The sequence below is a fragment of the Giraffa tippelskirchi genome, chromosome 1 (genome assembly GCF_054371585.1).
Source record: "Giraffa tippelskirchi isolate mGirTip1 chromosome 1, T2T-mGirTip1v1.2.pri, whole genome shotgun sequence".
NCBI classification, from domain to species: domain Eukaryota; kingdom Metazoa; phylum Chordata; class Mammalia; order Artiodactyla; family Giraffidae; genus Giraffa; species Giraffa tippelskirchi.
In genome coordinates this window covers 96,749,297-96,772,942 of record NC_137275.1, presented here as the reverse complement: position 1 = coordinate 96,772,942, position 23,646 = coordinate 96,749,297, and positions in this window count along the sequence as shown.

Here is a 23,646-nt window from a genome sequence, read left to right as displayed (position 1 = left end):
ACACTAAATGGCTTAAAGTTCCTTGAACATGACAGATTGGTTCTTAAAATTTTGGTCCTTCAAGCATGTATCTTACTCTGCCTGAAAGATTCCCTCCTCTGCTCCGAGACCCCACCTCCTCCAGTTCTACAATCTACATAATCTCTTCCTAGTAAACCCTCACCCCAAGTTTATATGATTCTATTTAAGAATCATGTTCATTGTTGTGTCTTTACAAACCTGCAATCCCTCCTTCATCCCACAACTTCTGTAGAAGTGCACATTCCTTCTTTCGGTTCCCTATTCTTGGTCATGGAGACTTCTAGCTTCAGGAATTCCCTGGCAGTCTGGTGGTTAGAATTCAGTATTCTCACTGCTGAGGGACAGGGTTCAATCCCTGGCTGGGGAACTAAGATCCTGCAAGCCACACCAAGTGGACAAAAATAATAAATAAATAAATAGTCCTAGCTTAATCCCTATAACACTCTTATCGCCCTGTGTTCCTTATAAGCACATCTCCCTCTACTAAACTCTGAGCTCCTTGAGGACAGGAACTGTATCTAAACTATTTCAGTATCTCTGGTGCCTAACATTATTCCTGGTATGTAGTTGGGGACTCTTAAGTGCTTGTTTACTGAGTGAATGAATGACATTTATGTATGTTTAAGGTATTTATTTCTATACCATCTTGTGGTCATTCCTCGACATGGCACCTTCTCCAAGATCCTGAAATCCTGTGGATTAAGAAACATTCCAAATTTCTCCAAGATTTCTTATTCTTAGCTGTCCAAGGCACTCATAAAGATGGGAGACTCAACTGATTAGATAACTTGCAATAGTTGTTCTTCTACTATTAAAAGGAAGACTTTTGTAACAACTAAAAGTCAAGAACAATAAAAACTTAGGGAGTCAATCTCTCAAGTTGTTCTGCATATATCAGAAAAAACAATTGTGTGGATGTAAGTAAGACAAAAGCAGAGACATTACTTTGCCAACAAAGGTCCGTCTAGTCAAGGCTATGGTTTTTCCAGTAGCTATCTATGGATGTGAGAGTTGGACTATAAAGAAAGCTGAGCACCGAAGAATTGATGCTTTTGAACTGTGGTGTTGGAGAAGACTCTTGAGAGTGCCTTGGATTGCAAGGAGATCCAACCCGTCCATCCTAAAGGGAATCAGTCCTGAATATTCATTGGAAGGACTGATGTTGAAGCTGAAACTCCAATACTTTGGCCACCTGATGTGAAGAACTGACTCACTTGAAAAGACCCTGACTATGGGAAAGATTGAAGGTGGGAGGAGAAGGGGACGACAGAGGATGAGATGGTTGGATGGCATCACCGAATCAATGGACATGAATTTGAGTAAACTCTGGGAGTTGGTGATGGAAAGGGAGGCCTGGCATGCTGCGGTCCATGAGGTTGCAAAGAGTCGGATATGACTGAATGACTGAACTGAACTGAACCGAAGTAAGATAAAATCTCCTTCTTTTAATATTTTCCTTTAGTAAACTAAATTCTAGTAGGTATTTCTAGAGTACTTGTTGGCCTTTCCATCAGATATTTTACGCTATTGTACAAAGTCAATTCAAACTTACCACTGCATACAGCAGAGAGAAACTGGAGTTATTACAAATAAATAACTTACTTTATTTTCCAAGATGAATGGTCCAGAAAGTGGCTTTAAATATTAAATGTACCCAAATGTTTTCTTTTAAAATCAATGAGCCCAGATGACAATATGTCTTTTGTCCAAATTCCTGCTTAATTCCTTCTGATGCTTTCTTGATTGAGGCCATGTGTTATCTTGAGAGCTTTTTTTTTCCTGTCAGTATTCCATTCCAATACTCTCTCTCAGGATCCAACAAAGAAAAGGGTCTAGGGTCTTGTAATCCAGCAAGGAATGCATCAGAACTTTAAATAGGATACTTATAAATGCCTATTCGTTTACAGAAATTCATAACTAGAAAACAGTGTTTTTTTTTTACTTTTTAAAATGTGGAAGACTCACAATTTAGCCTGGAAATTTAACCTCAAATATATCAAATAACTCATGTTATCCTAACTTTCTCTACTAATCAGTTGCACTGATTTTGTTGTTGTTGTTGCTGTTTTCAGTCCATACCAGATATATAGGGTAAGGTTGAGCAGACATAAGCAAAGGAAATCCTCCTGATGTCAAGAAAATTAGTTGAAAAACTAAAACCAAAAATAATAATAATAATTTGAGAATTATAAAATATAAATTTTAAGTACCACGGCAGAGATGCCAACTAGAGTACACAGAAAGCTATCTAGAAGAGATGGAAGCTGAATTGGAAATTAGAACATAAAGGGTCAAGGGGCTTTTTTCCAAGCATAAATGTCCACTTGGGCAAAGATGCAATAGGAATGAGCATGAAATGTTCCAAAAGCATTTCCTTTCTAAAGTGCTGTTGGTAAGCTGCAGTCTGTCACAAAAGAATGTCATGCAATGAAGAACCATTTAAATACCAATGTGCATTTAATCCAAAATACCCCAGATTTATAAGGTCTTCTATAAGAAGCAAATGAGAATGCTTACAGATAGGGTAAATTCATTCAAGGGTAAATTCATTCAAGGGCGCTAAGGGCCTGTCATAAGTTACTGATAGCAATACTGAAGAACGGACAAAGAAAGGAAGCATTTTAAAGAAAAGTAATGATAGAAATCTGTATCCAGGAAAGGAAGCAACAGTTAGAACTGGACATGAACAACAGACTGGTTCCAAATAGGAACAGGAGTACGTCAAGGCTGTATATTGTCACCTTGCTTATTTAACTTATATGCAGAGTACATCATGAGAAACACTGGGCTGGATGAAGAACAAGCTAGAATCAAGATGGCTGGGAGAAATATCAATAACCTCAGATACGCAGATGACACCACCCTTACAGCAGAAAGTGAAGAAGAACTAAAGGGCTTCTTGATGAAGGTGAAAGAGGAGAGTTGGCTTAAAACTCAACATTCAGAAAAGTAACATCAGGGCATCCGGTCCCATTACTTCATGGCAAATAGATGGAGAAACAATGGAAACAGTGACAGACTTTATTTGTGGGGGCTCCAAAATCACTGCAGATGGTGATTGCAGCCATGAAATTAAAAGATGCTTGCTCCTTGGAAGAAAAGTTATGACCAACCTAGATAGCATATTAAAAAGCAGAGACATTACTTTGCCAACAAAGGTCCGTCTAGTCAAAGCTACAGTTTTGCCAGTAGTCATGTATGGATGTGAGAGCTGGACCATAAAGAAAGCTGAGCATCGAAGAATTGATGCTTTTGAACTGTGGTGTTGGAAAAGACTCTTGAGAGTCCCTTGGACTGCAAGGAGATCCAACCAGTCCATCCTAAAGGAAATCAGTTCTGAATATTCACTGGAAGGACTCATGCTAAAGCTGAAACTCCAATACTTTGGCCGCCTGATGTGAAGAACTGACTCAGTGGAAAAGACCCTGACTCTGGGAAAGATTGAAGGCGGGAGGAGAAGGGGACAACAGAGGATGAGATGGTTGGATGGCATCACCAACTCAATGGACATAAGTTTGAGTAAAATGTGGGAGTTGGTAATGGACAGGGAGGCCTGGTGTGCTGCAGTCCATGGGGTCGCAAAGAGTCAGACATGACTGAGCGACTGAACTGAACTGAATGATACTATAATGCATGTGGCAAATGAGCAAGGTCAAGTTACTTGAGAAGTTCTAGTGTAATAAGAGCAGTCAGGAAGGAAAGCTGTCTTTGAGGAGGATGTGATGAACATGGATCTGGGATGAGCCTGGACTATCAGGAAGGAGACAGGTATGTGGAGGGGAGAAGGAGAAATGTTCCCCCCACTCCCGATGTTTCCTCCACTTGGATGAATGTCCAGTAGTGCAATCCCCTGCCTCACTCCACCTCCTCATTCACTGCTCCCCACATGAGGCTGATTGAGGAATTTGAGAGTAAAAGTTGGAGAAGTGCCACATCTCTCCTTTTTATCCTTATCCTGGGCAGCAATTGCCAGGAGGAGGTACATCCTGCTCATTCTCCACCTGTTCAAGTTTTAAAGTGGACTGTCTAGTTTTAGGCCCAGTATTAGGAACTCGATTTCTCCTAAGTACAAGCCACTTTTTCCAGTTGCAACTTTATTAATAGCAAAGATGTTGTTTTGGTTTCATTTGACTTACTCCCAGTCTATCTCTTACCTAGCTCATATCCAGGTGTGGAGGTTGAGTGCTAGTCATTAGTCCCCTAAAACCTCAGTAATGTCCTTCAGGCAATGAGACCGTACACAGTGATACTGATTTAAGAAACATCAACATATAGGTTATAGTTAAAGCTGAATTCCCTAGGAGTGAGTATAAAGAAATAAGAGCGGAAGATGGCATACAGAGAGATGAATAACCAAACACAGGTCACTAATGCATGCTAAAGCATTCCAAGCAAAAAGACCAGCACAGGCAAAATCAGGAAACTATGGGGCATCATAAGAAAAGGTGATTAATCCTGATTGACTAAACTACAAAGTTTGTGTAGGAAATGAGAGAAAGGAACAAATGATAGGCTAGAAAGGTAAGTCAGAGCCAGATTTTAGAAAAATTTAGACATTTCTGGATAGCAATGGGCAAACATTAAGTATTCTAAACAGATCTATGATGAGACACGTGCTTCTTTAAGAAGCATAAGCTAGAGGCAGTGAATCAACTAGCCTGGAAAAGTGAGAGAAAACATATGAAGAGACAGAGAAATACTGAGAGGACTGATGAGCCAGATGTGCAGTGGACTGGAGAGAGAACGGGTATAAGAACTACTACAGAATTGAGGGGTATTAGAGAACTATTAATTATAGGGTACAAGAAAGAATAGAGAAGGGTAACTTCAAGACTTCAGACCCATATAATACAAAGACTGATAATGTCATTGAAAGAAATTAAAAAGTCGGATAGAACACCAAAACTGCAGGCAAAAACAGATAAGTGGGACTACATCAAATTTAAAATCTCCTGAAGATGAAAATAAACAACCAATAGGGTGAAAAAAGCAGCCTACAGAATAGAAGAAAATAACTGTAAATCATGTATCTGATAAGGGGTTAATATCCAAAGTATACAAGGAAAAACTCAACAACAATGACATCCAATTAAAAAATGGGCAAAGGACTTGAATAGACATTTCTCCAAAGAAGATACTTGACATCACTAATCATTAGGGAAATGCAAATCAAAATCACATGAGATATTACCTCACTCCCATCAGGATGGCCATTACCAAAAAAAAAAAAATGGAAATAACACAGTTGGTGAAAATGAAGAGAAATTGAAAACACTTGTGCACATGGGTGGGTGTGTAAAATGGTACAGCTATTATTGAAAAGAACAAGGAGGTACAGTCATTACTGAAACGAACATGAAAAACAGAATTACCATATTATCTACCTATCCTATTTCTGGGTATTTATCCAAAAGAATTCAAAGCAAAATCTTCAAGATATGTACACACCCATGTTCATCACAGCATTAACACAATAGCCAAGAGATGGAAATAATCCAGATGTTCATCAACAGGTGAATGGATCAAGAAAATGTGGCATATACAAATAATAGAATATTATGCAGCCTTAAAAAGGACGAAATCTTGTCACATGCTACCACATGGATGAACCTCAAGAATAAGGTGAAATAAGCCAGTCATGAAAGGACAAATGCTCCATGATACCACTCATGTGAAGTATCTAGAGAAGTCAAAATCAGAAATAGAAACTAAAAGTGTGGTTGCCAAAGGCAGGGATAAAGCAAAAAAAACAATTACTGTTAAGTGGGTGTAGAATTTCACTGTTACAAGATGAAAAAGTTCCAGAGACTCTGTTGTACAGTATTGTGAGTATACACTACTAAATTATACACTTAAGAACGGTTATGAGGGCTCACTGGCAGCTCAGCTGCTAAGAAATCCACCTGCAATGCAGGAGGTCCCGGTTCTATTCCTCAGGAAGATCCCCTGGTGAAGGGATAGGATACTCACTCCAGTATTCTTGGGCTTCCCTGGTGCATCAGTCGGTAAACAATCTGCCTTTAATTCGCTAGACATGTGTTCAATCCCCGGGTTGGGAAAATCCCTTGGAGGAGGGCATGGCAACCCACTCCAGTATTCTTACCTGGAGAATCCCCATGGACAGAGGAGCCTGATGGGCTGCAGTTCATGGGGTCACAAACAGTTGGACACAACTGAGCCACTAAGCACACACACACAAGAATAGTTATGAAGGTAAATCATATGTTATATGTTTTTACTACATTTAAAAAAACGAAATGAAGAATAATTTGTTTATTTGTTTGATAGGGGGAAGCTGATGTTAAGCCTGATTTTGTCACATAAATATATACCCTGCTTCTGGTGCCAAAACCTCCTCTATAAAAATAGCAGATTATATTGTCAACTCTGAATGCTTGAATACATCAATTTGTCTTACATGTCACTTTTTTGGGACTGTGCCCCACTTCAACTTTGGCCTCCAAACAGATGCTCCTGTAAATCCCTTACATGGTTCAATAAACATGGACTATGAAACAACATTCTACCCTACTGATGCCAAAACAAAACACTCCAGAATAAATGCAATTTTGCAGATTGTTTCACAGTCCAGCAGTTGCCATTTCATGTTCAAAATCAGAAGTCTGCTCCTTTTTATTACAAAACAGCATATGCACATCCATCAAACTCCTTTACCATTCCTCATGGGAAGGGTAAGTTGGAGCCAAGAAAACTGATTGACCTTTATTTTTCTACTACAAATCCATTTCATTTCAATTCAATTCAATGCACATCAGCTTAAAAGACACTTGTTTTATATCTGTTTTTGCCTAGCACCAAGGATCAAAGGTGAGTGAGTCAAGATTCCTGTCTTCAAAGAGCTCAAAGTCCAACAGGTGAGACAACCATATACATAAATAAATAAAATAATTTAAAGTTCTCTTATGGAAACAGTGTTGTTGTTTGGTTGCTAAGTCATGCCCAACTCTTTTGAGACCCCATGGACTGTAGCCCACTGGCTCTTCTGTCCATGGGATTTCCTAGGCAAGAATACTGGAGAGGGTTGCCATTACCTACTCCAGGGGAACTGCCTGACCCAGGGATTGAACCTGACTCTCCTGCATTGGCAAATGGATTCTTTACCACTGAGCCACCAGGGAAGCCCACAGAAGCATTATCAAATGCTGTAAAAACACAGACTGGGGAAACCAACTTCTTCCTGCAGTTATCACACACACAGAGAAATGCAGAAGTGACATTTGAGAAAAGGAGGGAAGAAACTGACATTTTGAGGTTCTCTTATGGCCTGGGTACTTTGTGTAGGTTCTCTTATTAAATCCATTTTTCCAATGAAGAAATCAAGGCTCAGATGAGCTCTGAATCCAAGTTTATCTAGCTCCAAAGCTCATGCTCTTTCAGGTGAGTAATGGTGTGGCCAGGGAACAGGGAGGCACCACTCAGGACTGAAGAAACAGGAGCAAATGCAGATCCAGGAGAACCTGACTCGTGTTGGAGGAGTGATTGATGCCATGTGACTAGAACAGAGATGATAGAAATACTGGCTAAAGGTAAGTTTGAGAAGGTCAGCTAGGACTGGGTTGTGAGAACTTGTGAGGGACTTCTAATTATCAGCAAGTAATCTGAATTAAAATACTGTGGCCAGTACTTTTCAGAGCTTAGCCTCACTCTGACTACTGCAGGGATCATCAGCATACAGTGGAAACCTCAGGATGAATGAGATCACCAGAAAAAGGAGAGAAAATCTAGAGAAATACACAAAAGAATAATCTCTGAAAAGTAAAGAAAGGCACTTTACAAGGCCAAAAAGAATTAGCCACAGGGATAGGAGAAGGTCAAGAGAGAGGAGAGTACTCCAGACAGGAAGAAGACTGGTTTAGAAATATAAAATGGGGCACAGGAAAACTAAGATGGAGATTTTAAAGAGGCTAATAAATTTGGGGATTTTTGCCAGCACAAAGTCAGTGAAATTGTAGGGGTTGGCCTATTAGAAGTTAATCAGAAGGAAGGAGATACAGTTGGGCAAGACTACTGTTTCAAAAAGTAAAGAGAAGAGAGACGGAGAAAATATTTTAAGGGTCAGGATTATAATTTTTTATGTGGCTTAAAACTCCTGAATGTATGATGACTCAAAGAAATTAGAAACCAAATAAGGTTTATTTACCATCCTAGATCTGTCTGTTTACCCTTGCCAGCACCAACACCCCAAGTTAGAAGTAAGGACGGAGGTCAGAGTAAGGTTTTATCCCAACCTCAGCATTTCCAATACGAAGACAACAAGCCAAAAAAAATCCCCAAGATTTAACTCTGGGGATGTCACATTTTATAAAACTCTTCAGTAAATTTTTGTGTGTGCTCAGTCACCTCAGTCGTGTCTGACTCTTTGTGACCCCATGAACTGTAGCCTGCCAGGCTCTTCTGTCCATGGGATTCCCCAGTCAAGAATACTGAAGCGGGTTGCCATTTCTTCCTCCAGGGGATCTTCCCCACTCAGGGATCAAACCCATATCTCCTGTGGCTCCTACTTTGGCAGGCAGATTCTTTACCAATGAGCCACCTGGGAAGCTCTCAGTAAATTTTTGCATGTGGACAAGTATCTCCAAACTGACATTAGTGGTGCCTCTGTTACAAGATGGCAATATAAAATCCACACAAGCACATAAGAAACTGATGGTTAGTTTCCCAAAAGACATACTATTGATATCATATCCCTGCAGTTACAACACTTCTATCCAGCTTTCCCATCCCCAAGAGAGGGCTCAGGTGCATGCTCTTCTTTAATTGGTTTCTAGTCTCATCTTTCTTTAAGTAACCATTTTCTGGGATAATTGGTATCTATGAATTTTCACTACAGTCCATTTCCTTCTACTGAAAAGGAGCTTAAATTACAACCTAAAGAAGAAATATATTCTCTATTTAACTGAATTTTCCCTGCTGTTTAACAACTAGTTCTGTTTACTGCATTATGTAGTTATATATAGAAAAGTAAAAAAAAAAAAAAACAGTAAATGGTGCTCATCAATATTTGAGCCCCATCTCCAGACAATTGTTTCTATTAATTGATTATAATTTATCCTAATAATTATATAATTCATTTTATACTCTTCCACATTTTTTTTCTTTTACCTGCTAGTGAAACTTTATATCCACATTAATTGCTAAATACAGATTTTGCAAAAATTGTTTGACATATGTTTTGCAATTCTGTTTTCATCACAGGATTTCATGAACCACTGTTTATCCCTTTCCACAGCTGTACTCTTTATATAAGTTATGGTGAAGATGCTACCAGTATAAACCAAAGGTAATATAATACTCTTTGAAATGCCTTGCTGTGCTTAAAGATAAGCTGAATACATCATTCTTTATACTACACAGTAAACTCCTTCTGATATACCATGAGAAGAATTTCTCTCTTGTCATAGTTTCAGCAATAACTGTTTCATGTGAGCAACTGGCATCCTAATGTTCTAGATATAGAAAATCAACTGCCTCCTTCATATGCTGCTAGTAAGTTTAACACCAAATCAATGTTCTCCCCTTGTAAATGCATAAGATTTTATGGTATATATTTTTCAGAACAAGGTTCAGTCCTACTCATTTTACTTTCCAATCTTTTTCTTTGCCATAATTATCTTACCTAATTTTAATTTAGCTTTTTCCTTAATCTCTATATATATGCGTCTTTGAGCATTTCCTCAAATTTTAAGTAGGGAAGGATATAAATGCATGGATCAACTGATGGATAATTGACATACACACCTGATATTGCTAGGATTTCCATTCTAAATTAATGCATTCATTCATTCATTGAGTCATTCATTTGACAAACACTGGTCTAGTCCATGCTAAGGGAAAAGCATTTAAACAGGCACATGACAGATATATACTGTCAGGGACTTTACTTGATGCAGATAAACTATAATACACAACTAATAATGCATGATTAAAAAGTGATTGGTGTCATAAGAAAGAAACAAAGAAGTACAATGAAAGTCTTATCTGACAAAGATTGCACTGCCAACCTATGCTAAGGACCATCTTTCTATGAACCCAGAAGGGGCGGCTAAAGTTCTCTTCACACCATTGTTGGAAGCTTTCAGGTGAATCAACATAAGTTATCAGTACCATTCTGGACCCCTTTAGAGGAACTGTCTTCTCAAAATAGGAAAAAGGTGAATATAATTTTTCAACAAATTAACAGATTCAAGTAGTCTGGTGATTCAGAAATAGTCAATTTTTCTACACATCTTGAAAAAAATCAAGACATTATCTCCCTTCTTAAAACAAGTTTGTTTGTGTGGTCATAGTCACATTTGTATGCATGTAATACTATTCTAAATATTTATTAACAGAAATACAAGTTATTCTTAATATCAGTTTTTTAATTTAAATTTTGAAAGTTGGTTGCCCTAAAATCTAAATAAACTAAATTCCACACAAGTAGAGAATTAAATAGGAAATATGTCATTTAGAGGCTATTTAGAGTCAACTCTAATATGTGCTTTTTATTTTACTTTTTCAGGGCAATATAGTTAAGTTTTAGAATCAAAGACCACATTAAGAAAAACAGTTACCGAACATGATCTACTGATATCCTCCAGAAGACTACGATAATTATTCTTTTAAAAAAATAGAAAAAATATTTTATTGTCAAATATATTTAGAATCATAGACAATAGCAAGAATTCTCAGTACCTTTCCCTTATGCTAATGTATATTAAAGAGGAAGGTGCGTGGGAAGGAGCATACAATGTATTTCAATCTTATTCAACTCAGAATACTTTTTTTTTTTTGGCTGCATCCTGCCTCTTGCAGGATCTTAGTTCCCAGACCAGGGACTGAAGCTGGGGCCACAACCATGAAAGTGCGAGGTCCTAAGCACGGGCCCACTGGGGAACTCCCTCAGAACACTTTTTGATTCAGAACATCTTTCACGCTTCATGGACCTCTAGAGCTCCAGTTTGGTAAATGCTGCTCCAGGGCCCTTTTCATATCACTGTCAGGTGTTCTCAGATAAATCAAATGGGAGACCCTAACGGAACTTCCGGTATTTGGATGAAAACAGAAGGGTTGAGGGAGAAGTGCTAATTTAATATGAATTTCTCCCACACAAAAGCTGCGGGCAAACCTGAGTCGTATTCTATGGAATGTTTTTAATAAGGAGCACACATTATTTTAATGGAAAACAGCCAAAATTAACAAAATAATCTGGGTTTGAATATTCAGTGGGGTCTATCAGAAATTCATGCATCTCTCCACAGTCAGAAGTAACAGAAATAACCATGCCTTTCAGGAAAGCTACAAGAAGTGGCCCAGTTAGGCAGGGGTATTGTTGAGTGCAGGAGTAAGTATTTATGCTGCAAAGCTATGCCTAAGAATGATTTGGTCAGGTTTGGATAACAGTTGGTGCCTGTGATTCTTCCTACAAGAAGGCCTGGAAGATGTCTACATTACCAGGCTACTGGGCAAAATTTACAAGACATGGCAGACCTCTTGCTCCTCATTCTACAGAGAAAAAGAGAGAGAACCATCTCTATTCATCATTTTCCTTCTGATTCAAGACAATTCCAGATCTGTTTGTAAGCCAGGTCTCTGACAGCTGGTACAATACGTGAAAGAACGTTAAATATCTCCTGAGAAAGAACTCAAGTCTAATAACTCTTGATGTCAGAAGCTCAGAGTTCACAAGTATTTTTCCTTGTTAACAGTTTTGAAACTTGTTAATGATTAGTCATGTAACTGAACACACAAGATGAAAGCATTTTTTTGAGGTTTTCCTCTGAAGAGGTCCCAGGTACTAAGAACGTGCAAGAAAAAATTTCAACTGCTACATATAATTTTTTTAATATCATCCTTCATCCTGGGCATATAAAATTTTTGATTAAAGAGCAGAGATGGGTCATTATTGTTTAAAGTTGGTCATTGGCATCTCAATTAACTTGTCATGGATTAACTGTAAAGTGACTGAAAAAATAAGCAGCCTTCATGTTCCTGATCTTTTTCCTCTGCTTTATATTTTATTTTTCATTTAAGTAACAAAATCATTCTGTGAGAGTTTGTGATTGCTCCAAATCTCATTAATACACCATTCATCTTAACCAACACCACTTTTCAATACTTAAAAGGCATTTAAATTTGTCAAAATATTTAGCCTCACCACTTTTTAAAGACTCAGCACATGTTCATGGTATGTTTCTGTCAAAGCAGATAGAGTATCACTAGAATTACCAAAAGTACCTCTTGTTTCCCAGACTGTTACTAAAGTATGAGTGTGCCCCTTCAGCAGATTTCATTGAAAACGGCCTGATCAAGCATCAGGGAGACAGCTGTTCTTTTCCAGTCTGCACTGCTGACTCCGTTATTATCTTCGACATACCATTTCAAATCACTTAACCTTCCTGTACACTGTATATCTAAAAAACCGGGGGCCAGTGAAAGAAAAGCGCTTGTCAGCTATTTTACAGGAACATGGGAGAAGAGAAATGAGGTAATGCTGAGAAAGGCCAGTTTCATCCAATAACAGGGACAAAGGAGAACTGGAAAATGTCTCCTTACCTCATGAACATTTGGTGCTTCTGAGAACTGAAAGATAGATCAGAAAGTGAGGAGATGGCTAGAAGCCAAAGTCCATAGGGGTGAGAGGAGAAAAGCGGCCATGATTTGATAGCGGGAACTGGAGGAATAAATCTAAGATGAAGACCTCACTAAGATGATGTCTTAGTGAGATAAGAGTTGGACCATAAAGAAGGCTGAGCACCGAAGAATTGATGCTTTTGAACTCTGGTGTTGGAGAAGACTCTTGAGAATCCCTTGAACAGCAAGGAGATCAACCAGTCTATCCTAAAGGAAATCAAAGCTGAATCTTCATTGGAAGGACTGATGTTGAAGCTGAAGCTGAAGCTCCAATGTTTTGGCCACGAGATGCAAAGATCTGTCTCATTGAAAAAGACCCTGATGCTGGGAAAGTCTGAGGACAGGAGAAGTGGGTGATTCTCATGAGATGGCTGGATGGCATCATCAACTCAACAGACATGAGTTTGAGCAAACTCTGGGAGACAGTGAAGGACAGCGAACCCTGGTATGCTGCAATCCATGGGGTTGCAAAGAGTCAGACACAACTTAGCAACTGAACAACAACAAAATGCCATATGGTCTTTAAAAGAATAAGCCAACTGTATTTAGATTAATCGAAAAGTTGATATGGGAAATATTTTTGTACACACTTCCAGGCAATAAATGCAAAAAAGGAATGGAAGAACTAGAAAATCATTTTGCCACCTTAATGGAATAATAGACTGAGGCAGTAATAATCACAGGATGCCAAAAACTTAGATACGATGTTGATGGGAAACTTTACAATATGCAGATCAGACCGACACCACCCAAATCCTCTGCTCAATTTCTGAATCACTCAAAGTGAAAAGTGAGACCTATGATCCTCCTAAGGTCATGTATCAACACAGCAGAACACAGCAGGCACCACCCAGGAAGGATTGTTGTCAAAAATATTCAATCTGAATACAAGCCCCAAATACAAGGGGATAGAGGAACAAATTGAACAACACCTGGAGGGACAGTCAAATCCAGATGGTGGCGTAAAACAACTTAGGGTAAATAACTTAGTTTCTTAAAGGAATAAATGGCTTTTTTAAGGAAGAGAATTATTAAAGTTTAAAAGTTTTAATGAATGCCATATGCGTACTTGATTTGGCTCCTAATTTAAACTAAACAACTTTAAAAAGACATTCTTCAGAAAATCAGAGAAGTGTAAAAACAGACTGGATTTTATTATAAATTATATTTAAAGATATCAATTTTCTGAGTGTGATAATAGCATTGTAGTGGGTTTTTGTTCAGTATGCCTTAGGAATACACACTAAAGAATTTATAAGTGAAATTACATGATATCTTCTATTTATTTTAAAACACTCCAGAGAAAAAAGGAGAGCTAGAGATGAAACCAGAGTAGCAAAGGTATTGTTATGGAAATTGGCCAACGTACACAATAGCAGAGAAGTAATACAATGAATCTGCATTCATCCAACTTCAACATTTTGTCAATCTTGATTCAAGCTATTCCTCCTACACATATCTTTTCTTGTATATTTTAAAGTAAATTTCAAACATCAGACAACATATCATCTCACTTATAAATACATCAGCATGTATCACTAATCAATAAGGAATTTCTCTTTTTAACTTAATAACTAGGCCAGTATCACTGGAACAAAGTTAATGATAATCTCCAAATTTTCTAACATATATAGTAAAATTGTCAAAATATTAATACGTATGTTGAAGCTGGATAAAAGATACCTGGAATTCCTTATATATCCTAAATTTGTGTACGTTTGAAATTTTTCATGATAAAATATCTGCTTAATGAACAAGGCAACTTTGTGTATAGTGATATAGAACAATACTTTAGACATATTAAGTGGAAAAAAAACATAGAAAAGTGTATGTACTATGCTAACGTATATGTACACATTGGATATATACATATATATATATACATAATCATGAAATATAGTCAGAAAATACACACAGAACTAAAATCAGTAGTTGTGTCTTAAGAGGGCAACTACAGCACACGGAAGAAAGAAGATGTGTTTATCCCTTTGTATCTGTTGAGTTTAGGATGTGTGCCAAGTTGCTTCAGTCGTGTCCCACTCTGCAACCCCATGGACTGCAGCCCTCCAGGCTCCTCTGTCCATGGGATTTTCCAGGCAAGAATATTGGAGTGGGTTGCCATGCCCTTCTTCAGGGGATCTTTCCGACCCAGGGATCAAACCCATGTCTCCTGCAGCTACCTGCATTGCAGGTGTATTCTTTACCACTGAGCCACAGGGGGAAATTTAGGATATTATATACTCAAAAATATAAATCAGAAATTAAAAGGAAAAAAAACCAATGTATAGACATCTGGTATATCATGTATCATCAAAACTAATCATTAACTGTGATTATTGGCCACAGCTTAAACTAATCTAACTTTGGGATCCTTCCAATTATGTTGGAAAATTGCCCTGATATCTCTAAAATCAGATATCTCCAGCCATCTGTTTAATCCAATATTGTGTATTGTGTTTTAAAGCTACTATGGTCTAAAAGAATGCCACTTCAGCTTACTATCATCTGCCTTACTTACTTCCTCACGTTTGGCTTCTTCTTGTTCAATCCTTTTTATATTTCTGTGTTCCAGCCCTTCTTCAGTAGAGCAAATCTCTTCTGTTTATTTCTTGGGTAGTTAAGCTGAAAGCAAGACCACCATTCAGAGGGTGGGACGAACTGAGAGGGTAACATTGACATATATACTCTACCATGTGTAAAACAGATAGCTAGTAGGACACTGCTGCATTACACAGGGAGCTCAGCTCAGTGCCCTGTGATAGCCAGGTGGGAATGGATGCGGGGGAGGGAAGCTCAAGAGGGAAGGAATATGCGTATACTTACAGTGATTCATGTTGTTGTACAGCAGAAACTAACACAATATTGTAAAGCAATTATCCTCCAAATGAAAAACTAAAAACTGTCCCACATTCAAATGAGACCTATATACAATCCAGCTGCTACAGATCATTCTGTATCCTTTCAACCCAGCTAACTGTTGATCAGCTAACATACACCAGGCTAGGAGTCATTAGAGAAGATTTGCCTTTTTTCCAAATTAAATTTTAAATAATTTAAATAGATTATTAGTGCCTAAACACAAACATATAGTTGTCTTTTTACAGCAACAATTTAGATTTAACTGAGGCAGTATATTGGGAGTTTATAAAGCACCAAGACACTTCCTTCTTAAATACTTTTTTTCCAAATTTCTTTTCAATCACTAATGGAAAATGAAGTCAGAGTACATAATAGAAAATCATGGAATGTTATTATTCCCTGAATGAAATTTTAGAGTAATAATTATTTTTATTAGTAACATCTGGGTCACATGTTCTTACAGGATTTAGTTTATTCTGAAATTAAATACCATACAATATTAGGATGTAGCATTTAATATTCTGCAGTATTATTCCACAAGTCACTTTACAACTGGAAAGAATATGCTCTTCTATATACCGACAGTTTTAGTAAGCATAAAATATACAACATGGAGAACCAATAGGCTTTTCTGGGCAAAACAAAATAATTATGTGACTGTAAAATAGTGCAAAATCTACTTTGCAACTCAGCTTCATTCATTAGGGATGGTTTAATGCTTCTTTTATAATAAAACCAGTGATATTGAGTTATAAGGAAAAGTTATGAATGGCAGAGTTGATGTTTCAACAACACCAAGATGAGGAAAAGATCTAATATGTAAAACTTTCTGGAACCTATTTTGCATTAGCTCTTGGATAGCACATTCAAGGGCATTCTTGTGTCACAAACAAGACCAGCAACAATATGTAGGTATCCTGCACGGCTAGCATGAAAGGATTTGTCAAATTGCTTTGCTGAAAACCAAGGCACAAGCAGTTCAGTTTGGATTACTTAGATGCTTTTCTGTTTTTCTACAATGTGTTCTCTTAAAAAGTCAAAAGAAATTTTACTTTGAAGTTTCAACCATTAACCTTACACCTTTAAAGAGCTAGCCTCTGAGTGGATGGTAATTTTGTGAACAAGCATCATCTTGTACCAGCCACTGTGCCCAGCTGAGAAGACAAAGGCAAAACTTGACCTTTCTTTCAAGAACTAGATTTCAAAGATACATGGACAACTGATTACTCAAGTTCAGGGACGTGAAAGATACACAAAAGAAGGAAAACATAACAAATATGACAATGTGCTTTTTCAGATTTTTAGTAATATTGTTCTGTGAAATATCTTTTTTAATTTTTAAATGAATTTTTATTACAGTATAGCTGCTTTACAACGTTTTGTTAGTTTCTATTGTACAGCAAAATGAATGAGTCACACACATACATATACTCGCGCCCTTTTGGACCTCCTTTATGTTCAGGCCACCACAGTACATTAAGGAGAGTTCCCTATGCTACACAATATGTTCTCATTAGTTATCCATTTTATGCGTAGTATCAATAGTGTGTATGTGTCAATCCCAATCTCCCAATTCCTGTCTTTCCCCCTTGGTGCCCATACATTTGTTCTCTACAACTGTGTCTCTGTCTCTGCTTTACAAATAAGATCATCTATACCATTTTTCTAGATTCCACATACATGTGTTCATATATGATATTAGTTTTTCTTTCCCTGACTTACCTCACTCTGTATGACAGTCTCTAGGTCCATCCACCTCTCTACAAATGACCCAGTTTCATCCCTTTTATGGCTGAATAATATTCCATCGTATATAGGTACCACATTGTCTTTAACCATTCCTATGTTAATGGACATTTAGGTTGCTTCCTTTTCCTGGCTATTGTAAATTGTGCTGCAATGAACACTGGGGTGCATGGATCTTTTGAATTATAGTTTTCTCGGAGTATCATTGCATTAAACTACATTTTTTTCTTTTTTTAAATTTATTTTTAATTAGAGGATAATTGCTTTACAATGTTGTATTGGTTTCTGCTATACAACAACATGATTAGCAATAAGTATACATATATTCCCTCCCTCTAAAGCCTCCCTCCCACCCCACCTCCCCATCCCATCCCACCCATCTAGGCCATCACAGAGTACCAAACTGAGTTCCCTGTGCTATTCAGCTGCTTCCCGCTAACATCTATTTTACACATGGTAGTGTATATATGTCAATTCGTCTCTTCTCTCCTTCCCCTGCTGTGTCCAAAAGTCCATTGTCTACATCTGCAACTCTATTCTTGCACTGCAAATAGGCTTATCGGTAAATTTTTCTAGATTTCATATATATATATGTTAACATATGATATTTGTTTTTCTCTTTCTGACTTACTTCACACTGGGGTGCATGTATCTTTTTGAATTATGGTTTTCTCTGCATATTAGTGCATTAAATTTCATTGACTACCTTTAGGAAGTCCTGAATCATCACAGGACTTTATAGTAAAGTCTACCATGTTTTGGATAAAGTTGAAAGAACTACTCTTTTAAAAATAAGATCCTGTAATTCAAAGTTTTGTTAAATTATATTTTCATTAGTTACTTGCTATGGGGACTGTCTTCTAGATATCATACTTCAAGTAAAACTAATAAGCAAGTTAGTATTACTTCTAAGCATTCCCCATACCTTTTAACCATATCATATCACAATTCATTAACACAATGAAATCTTACTTAAAATAAAGGCAGTCCCTCCTCATCTGTAAATTAACATCCCCACCCTCATCACCAAATCTGTGTTGTATATAGATAAAAGGGCTCTGTCATAACCCTTTAGTTTGTGTGTACAACTCGATAGAAACTAGGTGAAACAATAAGCATAAGTTATAAGATAAAGCACTTTAGTCTTAGAAAGATCTGGCTGGAATCTTGGCTGATGTCATGTGCTTTGATGCAAGTTTACCTTACCATCTGTGAAATGTCCACAAATAAATGAAATGTTGGTACAGGGTATAGCATACAGGAAGTTCTCAGCAAGTGGCAATTGCTATTATTATTATTATTACTTATGATACTTCCTGAAAATTTGATAAAAAGGCACAAATCAAATGAAGTAAGATTAAAATAAGGCATATACCTGAGTCAACAAAACCCAATACTGGGTCTTGAATGACAGAGTTTTCTCTGAAACTGAGAAAAGTAGGTAGTCTTTTTCTAAACTGGTATACACAGAACTGTTTTTCTACGCAGTCTTCTCAAGGGCTGTGTTGCAGTGGTATTTTCAAGTGTAGTATTGTGCAATAGATCTTCATGCCTTCCTTTCTGTGCTCAAGACAAAGGACAAAAATATGCTGAAGACCTACACCAAACCCAAAGCCCAAAAGACAATAAACAGTTTTCACAAGGAAGTTCTCCATCTAAACAGTTTAGACAGTTGGGTATATATTAGGTTTAAGAGACTGCTCTAAAAAGAAGCATTAATCAAAACAGACTGGAGCATAGGAGCTTGAATTCATGATTGGAAAAATCAATCTATAACTTCCATTGAACCCAAACTGCAATCTCAGATTTCACATTGAAGCTGGGTGAGTTACTAGCACAGTAAACAGTAGCATCTGGCTCTCATGTGGGATGGTGTATACAATGGACTGATCCATAACTTTAGTCTACTTTAGACATTTAGATGGATGGGCTAAGAGCCCAGTGTGTTATAATAACCCTGAAAAGCTTTTGGCTCTGGCTGTGAACACATTAGCATTAACTTAAATCTGTTGCTTTGTTTACAACAAGAGATATTTGCTTGTGCTTTCGGCCTACATGGAACCAGTTAAAGGCACCCAAGACCTAACAGTGAAAATTACAGCCATGACAGCAGCTATTCACTGTATTGAGGCTCCACTGAACATTTTTTTTTTTTAATTTCCTCTTAGTTACATCTTTTTAAAAATAAGTGGTACCTTTATTTGGAGTCTCTCCCTTATTAGAAACATTAATGCCTAATTTCCCTTTTCTGTTTTTTCCCATCTCTATAACCTGAAGCCTAAACTAAAAAATCAAGAGAGTTCCTTGACTATGTCACCATTTAGAAATGTCACACATGCAGCCATTTGTTTCTGAGCTAGAGAGTGCAGGCTCTTAGAACAGTGTTCCAATTATTCTTGTTGAAACCACTCAAAGCTACCAGAACTAATTTCTCCCAATATATCACTATAGTTTAATGTCTAGAATGAAAAGATGCCCTCACTGGACCAGTAGAAATGGATTATTGCACATTAAGGATATAATCAGAAGGCCTCTGTACTGTAGGCAAGATTTCCAAAAAATGTAATTAAACTGTACCCAATCTAATTACATGTTTATTGCTTTTACAAATAGCATTAACATAGATGAATAACATGTGACATTTATTCATATTTATTAAAAAAAAAGATTTCAAACAACTATGTTAATCACACCCTGACTAAAATTAGATTGAATAACTAACAGATGGACATTCTAATACCATAAAGGAACAGTGTAATACAACATTATCTTTTATACTCATAAGAGGCATTGTGGTGTTCTGTATATCCTATCATTAAATCAATAAGTATGTTTCGAAAATTCTTTTGGGTCTAGTAGTAATCTTAGGAGAGTAAGTCAAGCTGAAATTTTATTTTAAATTAAGCGTCTCTTATAAATAGTTTTAAATATGTCACCATAAATAGGGCCTGCATAAAGAAAGAACATTAATATGACTCAGAAAACTACTCAAATGGGAAGAAGTTTCTAAACGTTCTTGGTGTATTTGATTTGCCAAAACTAAACAAGAATCTTTTTATTAGTTAAAGTAGTCCCCATTCCCAGTAAGGCAAGACTGGAAAACTGATCATCAGGTGTTTGAGATCTCACCACATGACCCGTAAAGACTATATACATGCTACACCACTAAGGAAAAGAAAATTTTCTCTTTAAGGACTTTCCAATCTATTCCAAGATATTCTAAGGAAAGTGAAATTGCAGTGGTTTTACAACTTCAGTAATACCACTCCTAAATTAAAAGAACCTCAAACTGCGGGGCGGGGGGACCTCAGTACATAGGAAAATATTCTTTCCTTGTGATGCATGATTGCAGAAGGCAGACTGAGATCTGGGTGCTAGTCCTAATTCTATCACTCATCACATGTATAACTCTGGCTAGTCCTCCCCTCTTAAAATAAGGGGATAAGGTCTGTTCAACTCTAAGTCCCTCCCTGCACGTGCTTTTCCTGAAAAGTAGCAATGTGGGTTGTAGATGGCCTCTCTGCATTAATCATAGCCTGCCAAAAGAGATGATATTAAGGCAAGGGAGCACAAAGACAGTAAATGCAGCTTGTGTAAGATGGAGAAATGGGTAATTTCCTTCCGTTTCTTTTCATAGCCATGTATCAACTTTTGAAGAAAAGAAATTCTAAAACTCCCATAAATGGGCATCTTTATCCTGAGAAGTGGGCAGTGTTCTCTTACAAACAGATGAGGGCTCCTCAAGTTTATGTCCAAGGAATCAACACGCCCAAGCATGGACAGCACTTCATCAGGCTTCCCTTCGGAGAGAGATGGTATTTGGCATATGGCCAAAAAAGGGGGTGTGGTCTCAGGCAGAGAGAGCTGTGTCAGTGAAAGCACCTCTGAAGACATGCCTCACACTGTGCTCACCTACTTGACCAGCAGAGTACCGGCTGCATTTCCTCTGCCTTTATCAGCGTCTCTGAAATAACTAACAAAATTACAAGCAGTGATAGGGCCCTTTCCGGCATAAATCTGGCTTCACTCAACAATATGGAAGGCAGACAAGGTGGGGTGGGGCAGAACAGAGGGAAGCTTCATTTTTCTATGCTTCATTTTATTTGGCTTGTACTCGATTACACAGAGCTCAAAGGATGAATTGGAACCCTCTCTGCACTGAGTGTTCATACAATTTAGTGGAATAAAATGGCAAGTGAATAATCCATGTTCACAGCGCTATGGGTGGGGCAAGCTCTTGTCTGTTGTGTGATGTTCTGTGACTTAAATCATCTCTTGCAAAAGGCTACAAAAAAAGAATAGACCTCATCTCCACTTACTTTCTTTGCTCCCACCTCACCATCTTTCCCACTCGAAAGTTTCCTCAATGCTTAAATGTTTCTGGAATTGGTCTTTGGCCCCAAAGTCTACAGTTCATGCAGAGACTCACAGAAAAGACAAAGGTTATCCCTCAAAATAAAACAAAGAAAGAATAAATATTTTTCAATGCTTAAAGACATAGTCTATTTATTTGCTATTGTCTTTCAAGTGGACATCCTATATACCTTGACCTAAAACTCTGTCAAGTCTTCATAAAAAAATGCTAAGACAAACAATTTGTTCTAAATTTCCCTTGAAAATCCCTTACAACCATACACATTTATTTTTAGTCTCTGAAACATTTAGTATCATGTGCCCAGAAAGAACAGTAAGATGTTACTGAATTTATTCCCCTGTTCTCCAAAAAGGCCACACCTAAACATCACCAAGGTGAGAATCTCTTCTGATGCCTAAGTGTGGGAATGTGACACATGTTACCAGCAAAAAAAAATAGCCTCCAAAAGCTGGGCTTAGGAATCTGCACTCTCACAGTTCTCATTACTCTTTAATTGGGCTTTTGAACCAGGCAAGACAATTTGAAAAGGGAGTGAGAACTCCATCATTCTCCCACTGCCGGCACCTGTTCCATCAGCTGACACCACCTAATATAATTTGACCATTAAAAAAAGGCAATTTATCAACACCAGTAACTCTAAATCTACATGTTCCTCACTCCTGGTTCACCCCGCTTTCTCTCTCAACACTCATCCAAAGCAGAAAAGAAGCGGCAACTGCTAAATATTTCTCCAGCACAGACACAGTCAATATCTTAACATAAGCAGTGATTCTGACCAAGAGAGCCACCACCCTCTCTCCCCGCTCGCTTACCACACAGAGACCACACCAAGTCCACCCAGGGGTCTGCGAATCTGAAATCAGTTCGCTTTAACCACATCCAGCATATCTACACTACAATCACAAAAATAGAAAATGAAATTCAGAAAAACACATCATGTGGAAAACAAACCAAAATCAGGGCTGGGGGACATTTGCACATTGGTGCCTGTGAACTCCAGGACGGCATAGAAAGCAATGCTGCCCAGCCCAGATTCTGGGAGAGTGTTTTACAAAGGGCTTCCAGGCACCCCCATCAACACCATCGCTTCCTTTCCACTTCCAAAATGCTCTGAATAAAGCCCCTCTTTAAGCACTTACTGGGAGCAGCGGCTTTTCTCAGCAATGTGCCCGTGAGTCATGCAGCAGGAGGGGCCCTGGAGCAGAGCAAATCGGAGAACCCCCAGCTTCTCCGCAGGCTGATGGCTGGGAGACAGTAGCCCAGGAGCCGACTTTCCCATCACAGCCTCAGACTGTAATCCATGTGCTTTCGGCGGGCCAGTCCCAGCTGCCCACAGAGCACCACATGATCTGCTGTGACATCAGATCAGCCAGACGTGACAGCCCATCCACCAGCCTCTTCCACACTCGTGGGTTGCATCATTTGGGTGCCTTTAGCTTGCTTTTAAACAGGTGGTACAGAATAAGGAACTGTTGTTTTCTCACAAAAAAAAATATTTTTTTGGCCTGATTTCTTCTGTTTCCAACAGAAAGAAAAATAAGAAAAGCACTTGGATTTGTTTGCAGCCAGAATTTATCAGCTATATGGGAAGTAACTGGACTTCCACGCCTGGTTCTGGGAAGGTGAGAAATGAACCACTGTCACGATGCCAATACCAGGGGAGTTATTTAATCTGTAGATCACCACCACCTCCCCGACCTTCCTGTAGATTATCATGCACGTTATACACACACACACACACACACACACACACACACACGTATCACAAAATATTGGTGGGTTCTGTGTAGATTTTATAAGCTAGTCACCACTGATTTTAGTTCACAGAAGATCATCTCAGGGAGGTAACCACTAGATTCAGGGCCAGTTACAATAATTCCACTGTGAAGGAACTCATAATACAGTCCAACAGAAATAGATTTGTGACCTAGAGAGACAGATAAGTAAGTAGGTAGAAAGTCAGAATCATCTATTAATGCTTCTGTTCATTCATTCAGTGACAATTTACTGAT